The sequence below is a fragment of the Podarcis melisellensis genome (genome assembly GCF_964234715.1).
Source record: "Podarcis melisellensis genome assembly, chromosome: 10".
Taxonomy (NCBI): Eukaryota; Metazoa; Chordata; class Lepidosauria; order Squamata; family Lacertidae; genus Podarcis; species Podarcis melisellensis.
In genome coordinates this window covers 75,191,993-75,199,712 of record NC_138542.1, presented here as the reverse complement: position 1 = coordinate 75,199,712, position 7,720 = coordinate 75,191,993, and the positions used below count along the sequence as shown (strand labels likewise).

At 50.0% G+C, this 7,720-nt stretch overlaps 1 long non-coding RNA gene across 1 annotated transcript; it reads left to right on the top strand.

Moving 5' to 3' along the window:
* The first annotated feature begins 4,893 nt into the window (after positions 1 to 4,893).
* On the top strand, positions 4,894 to 6,157 carry LOC309378914. The gene is made up of 2 exons (XR_014172285.1): positions 4,894 to 5,058; positions 6,073 to 6,157. It is a non-coding gene; the product is annotated as an uncharacterized lncRNA (long non-coding RNA).
* Positions 6,158 to 7,720: the final 1,563 nt, after the last annotated feature.

The window sequence follows — 7,720 nt, the reverse complement described above, 5'->3', positions numbered from 1 at the left end:
TGCTGCTGCGAACGTGGGGGGGGGGGGTTGGGGGGCGGGGCGGAATTTGTCAAGGTGATCATTTTTTTCACCTGGGAGCTTTCTAAATTAAACTTCAGAAGAACAGCATTTGGAAAAAAACTTGACATTTCGGATGCGGATTTCAACATGTTGCAAACGAAAAAAGGCAATTTGCTTTTCTCATTTGAATGAACCCCTCCCCAGCTGAATGGGGGGGGCATCTACCTCCTGCTGGGTTTTTTGCCAAAGCAAGTGTGGCCGCTCAGGAGAAGGACAGACAGGAGGCATTCCTGGTGCCACAGGACGAGTTCTCCGGGTCCTCTGGTGGGATTCAGCCACATGCCAGCAAGTTCGGGTTGCACTGGGAGGTTTCACGCCCTGAACCTGCTTGCCACATCACCTGGCTGCCCCATAAGGAAATCCTGGGGAATCCTCAGTCGATAGCCGTGTCCTCAGATCTCCCAGGAAACAAAGCAGGTGTCAGGGGCTGGCTGGGCAAAGAGGGGCCGTGGGCAGAGGAACCCCCAAGGGAACCCCCAGAGGAGGAAGGCTCAGAGGGTGCAGGGAGAAGATGGTGGCAGGAGGGGCTGGATGCTGAAGGGGCAACAGGACATAGGGGGAAGGAAGGGCCAGGGAGCAGGTCAGACTGTTAACAGAGAAATCTGAGGGCTCCCTTGGACAAAAAAAAAAGGACACCAGCCAGGAATGCCAGAGCAAAAGAGCAGCCAGTCGGCTTGGTCTTGATTGAAGACTGTCGCCACAGGACTCCCACCTGCCACCAGGGGGAACAAGATGGAAGCCCCGAACAAAAGAGCCCCCAAACTTTTATTAGCTGCTAATCCCCCAAGCTACACCCCCAAGACTACATCATGATTACATCACGACTACGTCATTGACACATCACAAAGAGGAGGGGTTGAGGGAGGAGTTGTGGTGGTAACCTGAGTATCATGTCACCTGGCTGGTTCCCCCTTTCCCCCTCCCCATGAGTACTTTCCAGAAGACAAAGGGGAGTTTGCAGTTTCCTGTCCCCAGAGGGAAGAGCTGACCATTGTCCTTTGTTGCAGTCTATGCTGAATCCACTCCCATATGCAAATTCTTTGTGTCCTTGATGGTCTTCTGCCTAGGACCATCAAGGTTGGCATAGCAACTGGGCAGGGCTCCTGTGGATGTGTTGGTACACTCAAGAGATTATGGCTGCCCTGTACCAGACCTTCCCCATTTTGTAGTCCTTCCTTCATGGAGTAAAATAAAAGTGAAACGGTGCAGATCTGATGTATGGTTGATTTTCTACGAATTTATAACAGAAGCATCACGTATGTCGTGTGTGTGTGTGTGTGTGTTGTGTTTGTACAAACTGAATGATGGGGGGGGGGGGGTTCTTGCAACAAGACTCTGAGGCTGAAGCAGAGGAAGGGGGTCAAGAGGCAGCTGAAGAATCCAGGGAGTCTCTCTTTCTGGTGTTACTGGAAGTTATGTAAAGGTGTGGCCCTCCAGAAGACATCATATGGTAAAAAGGTAAAGGTAAAGGACCCTTGGACAGTTAGGTCCAGTCAAAGGTGACTATGGGGTTGTAGTGCTCATCTCGCTTTTCAGGCTGAGAGAGCTGGCGTTTGTCCACAGACAGCTTTCCGGGTCATGTGGCCAACAGGAATAAACCGCTTCTGGCGCAACGGGACACTGTGCCAGAAGCCAGAGCACACGGACATGCCGTTTAACTTCCTGTCGCAGTGGTACCTATTTATCTACTTGCACTGGTGTGCTTTTGAACTGCTAGGTTGGCAAGAGCTGGGACAGAGCAATGGGAGCTCACTCCGTTGCAGAGATTTACACCGCTGACCTAATCAGCAAGCCCAAGAGGCTCAGTGGTTTAGACCACAGCGCCACCCGCATCATACACCCCCACTGCACCCCCAACTACCAAAATCAACACAATCACTCCTGCAAATGTCTCCAAATAACACTTCATCACAGTTTTTTCTATCTCTAGGGCCTCTGCTGCAGAATACCAAATGCAACAATTCACTGATAAATGTATCTCTGTACTGGCTCACTGGGAAAACTTCAGAAATTCATATAAAATCACTCCAGTATGGATTTGTGCCATTCCACTGTTCAGGCAAGGAATGGCTACCAAGGGGGGAGTCTGGGATGTGGGCAGCCCTAATCCCTCAAGCCTGAGACCACTACTCAGCAGCCTCTTACACAAGAGGTAATCACTGGCAGACAGGTAGTCATCCCACAGACAATAGCAGACCCTCCAGGAATGGATTCGGTTCTCAGCTCAGGACAAAGGAGTGTGATTACCTTCACCAGAAAAAACAGGAACTTGTAAATATTTCTTTTGTATCACTTGATGGGTGTGAGGTGGAGGGCAAGGGAGAGCTGGGGGCAAACCTGATGAACCGGTTTTTGCAAAAAACACACCCCCAACTCTCCCTGTTTGTGACATATGTATGATGTATGTATGATGCTTCACCAAAGGTGCTTATTTCCGCCCTCCCTTCCCTACAGGTGGGTGGGGTTTGTGGCACCAAGTGGAGCTCACCTGGACAGGTGCCTCCCACCTGCTTGGCTTGGCCTTTGACCCGCCCTCGGCCAGGGAGGACAATGGCCAGCCAGCCGGGGGTGGGAATAAGGCCAAAGAAAAGAGGCTGACCCTTTTGACCGAGCCTCACTTGGTTTTCTTCCTTCCAGGATCATCTTCCAGGTTGCAGGACGTGTGAGCAACCAGGTTGACTTACCGTAAGTATTTTGCATTGTTTGTTACAGGCGGCTTGCCAGCCTTCCTTGATTGTTTTTCAGTGGCGGTGGCACTGGGGAGGGACTGTAAGCCGGGGGTGCATTGCCGGGCCCGAGAGGGGGGCGGGTGGCCCAGTCATAGGTCGCATGGCGGCCTTTGTATTTCAGCGGCGGCGCTGGGGAGGGGAATTGGAAAAGGGAAAACTTATAAAAGAGCAAGTATCTCTTTATTCAGGGCTTCTTCCTGCTTCTTCCGTGTGGTGGGTGGGAGTCCTGTTGCAACAGTTTTTAATAAAGACCAGGCCTACTGGCTGTTGTTTTGCTCCTATATTCCTGACTGGTGTCTTTGGCAATCCAAGTGGGCCCAAGGATTTTCCTATAACACCAAGAATCTGCAGGCAATGTCGTAGCGTGGGGGGTGCATGGGGGGGGGACTGGCCACACCGGGCACAACATCTGGGGGTTAGGGTTAGGGGGCGCAAATCCACGGGTTAGGGGGCGCAAATTACTTGCCTTGCCCTGGGTGCTCACAACCCACGCTACGCCACTGTGTGCAGGATATTGAGGAGGGGAGAGCAGAGACCAGAAGTGTGCAGACAAAGTTTGAGACTGTTTGGGAAACATTTGAGAGAGGAGGGTCCTTCTAAAGGGTGGGGGGCAGGGACCTCCAGTCCTGGCAACTGCTCCACAGAAGCCAGACCTGCAGAGCTGGATGTGGCTTCCTTGAATAAAGAGTTAACTTCACTGACTGCGTTTTCCCTGCTGACCTGCGTCTGACTTCAGCCCTGACAGCAGGAGGAATGGCCCATAAGCAGGTCTCTTGTCCGCTTAGCCCAGAATTGCCTCCTTCCTCTCCTCCTGGTTGCGGGTCTTGAGCACAAGAGGCTGGCAGGTGGCAGCTTCTGCATGCGGATCATGCGCTCTTTTAATGCTCCACGCATCTTTTACAGTCTGCCTGGTGCTTCCTTTACATCCTTCTCAGTCTGCCTGGCTTGTCAACAGCCTTTGCAGATGGGGAGCCAAGCCTGGAAACAGAGAGAGAGAGGGGGGGGAGATGACGGAGGAGAGACTTGGAATAATAGAACTGAGTGGTTGGGAGGGGCCCCCAGGGGTCATCCAGCCCACCCCATGCATCTAAAGCATCCATAGCAGATGGCCATCCAACGTCTGATTTCCTCAGCCTGGCACTCTTCGGCTGTTCGGGGCTAGAAATCCAATCAGCCGCAACATTCGTAATCCTGGGCTGGCAGGAGGTCCATGAATGGTGGGGGACTTGAAGCTTTTCCATATGAATAATAATAATAATAAAAACCTCACACACAATCGCAGGCATAAAACGGCAAATTAAAATAGAGGCCAAACGATTGTTTCCAAATCCTGAAGAGCTACGCAGAGCATTGCCTTGAACATTCAGGGCACTTACTTGCAAGGCTCAGGATAGAGCAGTCATGTTAAAGCAGCAGCGGCATTTGACTGCTTTGCTACTGACACTCAGACAAAGGATCTGGGATACAACCCTCAGGGCTGAGGTTCCAAGAAAATAATTGACAGCTTATCAGAAGCAAATCTTCACAAACGCTTTGAAATGGTAAATGATCAAGGGCCTGGAAACCGAGACTTAAGAGGAGGTTGGGTATCTTCAGCCTGGAGAAGAGAAGACGGAGAGGTGATTTGATAGCCATCTTCAGATACCTGGAGGGCTGTCACATGGAAGACGGAGCCAGCTTGCTTTTCATTAACATGCTACGGTTTCCTAAACGTGTTTGCGAAGGGAGAGGCTATGGGCTTGTTTTCGTTTCATTCGGTATTTTGTATTCTCATTTTGTATTTTCTTGTTGTGAAAAATACAGCGATGGGCAGTGTTACGGAAGGGGGGCATGTCTTCTTCACCTTCTTCTTCGCTACAATATATCCATTTATTTCCAATTGTCAATGTCAAAAGGGACTAAAATCTATAAAATCCATAGAAAATCAACGTGCCAATTTGCTCAATTTCTCTAGGACTCCATGATACCTCCCCTGTCCTCCATAATCCCTCAAGTAAGGTGTCAAGACCCTAATCCTGTCAAATCACTCTGCCAAGCCTTTCCTCCGGGCAATGCCAGGTGGCAGACTATGCATACACTCAGGAAGCACTTATCTGCGCATATCTCCAGCTCTGCGTATTCCCTCCTCCCTCCTCCATATGTTAATCCGGTGTAACCCAACCTCTCCTTAATGTATTCATGATGTAATCTGTGTAACCCAACCTTTCCTTAATATATTCATGATGTAACTGGGATGTATTTTGCACTGTATTCTGGGACATGGAGGGAAGTTTCAAAAGTTCATGTCACCCCTTTCTCGGGGTTCAATCTGGTCTTGAACCTGTTGCGCAATAAACTTGGATCTTCTGCAGTTTGCTCCTGTCTCCGGCTGAGCTCATTTTCCTCCGCAGGGACCCACGGACACTTAGTCCAACGGACTGGGTGGGAGTGTAGCCCCGCACCCAGATTTTAGCCATAACAGGCAGTGTACAAATTTAATAAATCCATATGAAGGACAGTATACAAAAGTACAGCAAAACAATTTGTCCTACTCCAGAGGGCAGGGCAGAGAATCAAATTACAAAGAAGGAGATTCTGAATGAGCATTAGGAAGACCATTTTAATGGCAGGAGTCATTCAATGGTGGAACTGACTCCCTCGGATGGTGGTTGTGCTGGTCCCGGGGGTAACCCAAGCAACGTGGTCCAGGTCTGGCCCAGAATCTGAAGGTTCCGCTCCCGCAACCTGGGGCGGGGTCCGACAGCCTTCTATCTTTGTCAGGGTAACGGCCGGTCCTGATCCCCCAGTGACTCACCTCCCTGTCTCGCCCGAAGGCGAGCACTCCTCCTGCGAGTACTCAGGTCTCTCCTTCTCTCTGATACGGAAAGCGGGGCATGTCTTCTTCACCTTCTTCTTCGCTACAATATATCCATTTATTTCCAATTGTCAATGTCAAAAGGGACTAAAATCTATAAAATTCATAGAAAATCAACGTGCCAATTTCCTCAATTTCTCTAGGACTCCATGACACCTCCCCTGTCCTCCATAATCCCTCAAGCAAGGTGTCAAGACCCTAATCCTGTCAAATCACTCTGCCAAGCCTTTTCTCTGGGCAATGCCAGTACATGGACCATTGTCTTCTCATCACCGGTACTCAGGATGTGCTTATCTGCACGTATCTCCAGCTCTGCATATTCCCCCTCCCTCCTCTGTATGTTAATCCGGTGTAACCCAACTACTCTTTAATGTATTCATGATGTAACTAGGATGTGTTTTGCACTGTATTCTGGGACATGGAGGGAAGTTTCAAAAGTTCATGTCACCCCTTTCTCGCGGTTCAATCTCGCCTTGAACCTGTTGCGCAATAAACTTGGATCTTCTGCAGCTTGCTCCTGTTTCCGGCTGAGCTCATTTTCCTCCGCAGGGACCCGCGGACTTAGTCCGACGAGCTGGGTGGCAGAGCAGCCTCACACCCAGATTTTGCCGTAACATCTCAGACCTGAGTCTCTGCAGCTCTGGAGATGTCCGTGGGTTACTAGACCCAGAGGCCGCCTCAGCCTCCCCTGACCCAACCGGTAGTGGAGCAGCTGTAAGTGATGGCCCAGCTGGAGGCAACGAGGTCATCCCAGCATCTGGAGCCAGGGCAGGCTCAGGCCCCTGACTCGGCCCAGCTGGTGCTTGTTGCAGGGGAACCTGTGCAGACTGGGGCTCTTCAGGATCAGGCCCCAGACTGGGTTCAGTTGCTGCCTGAGGCAAAGGATCCGGTGCGGACTGAGTCTCCTCCGGTTCCGAGCCTGAGCCCCACTCCCAGGCCATCACAGTGGCAAGCTCTCCTTCATTGGAGGTTTTTCAACAGAGGATGGATGGCCATCAGTCCCGGGGATTCTATAGCTGTGATTTCTGCATTGAAGGGGGTCAGGCTAGATGACCCCTGTGGTCCCTGCACTCTATAATTCTATGAAGTTTTCTCTCCCCCATCTGATTTTTCCAGTCTGCCCATTCTGATTTTGAATGAGAAGTGTTCAGCTCCACAGTCCAAGCGCTTTAGCATCCCTTGGCATCCCTTGGCATGTTCATCAATAGATATCGAACCTTGAAATCAAGTATCATTGGGTGTCCAATACAGACATCTTGTCCCTGGAAACTAAAGACTATCTGGAGAACCTTCGTCTCCAAGACTCCAGCTGTTTCAAAGAAGGTTTTGGAGGAGTGATTTTGGGAGGAAGTTCAAGGGTTACTGAGAGCCCTTTGGGAAGATGACAATTCTCTTTCTGTTAGCAATTCTCTTTCTGGAAGCTGCCTCATCTCTATAGCTGCCTGGGATGTTGGAAGCATCAGGACAGATTAAGGTGCTTCTTCATGCAGCACATAGCTTAGTGTTGTCGACATGAACTGGCAGCAGCTGTTCTCCAGGGTTTTAGACAGGGATGCCATCCCATCCCAACCTAGAGGTTTCACCTGACTGAGCCTCGAACCTTCTACAGTGGTACCGTTCTGGAAAACCGTTTGAGATCCAAAACTTTCAAAAACTGAAAACTCAATATGGAAAACTCAGTACAGAAGCTGCATGGCATGTTCGACTTCTGAGGCACGTTCGAAAACTGAAGCATTTACTTCTGGGTTTACAGCATTTGAAAACCGAGACGTTTGCCAATGGAGACGTTTGAAAACTGAGGTACCAGTATATATTCAAAGTGGGTGCCTAACGACTGAGCGAAGGCCCTTTCTGATGCTGGACGTGAGGGTGTCATAGACACCTGCCCTCAGAAGAAGATTCCTCCTGGCCTTTATCAAGACCCTTTTGGCTGGGGGCCTTGCTAGTAATAATAATAATAATAACATTTTTATATTTATACCCCTCCCTTCCCGGTTCAGAAAACTGGGCTCAGGGCGCTAACAACAAGTTTAAAACACTTAATTATAAAGGCAGCATAAAATACAGTATAAAAACA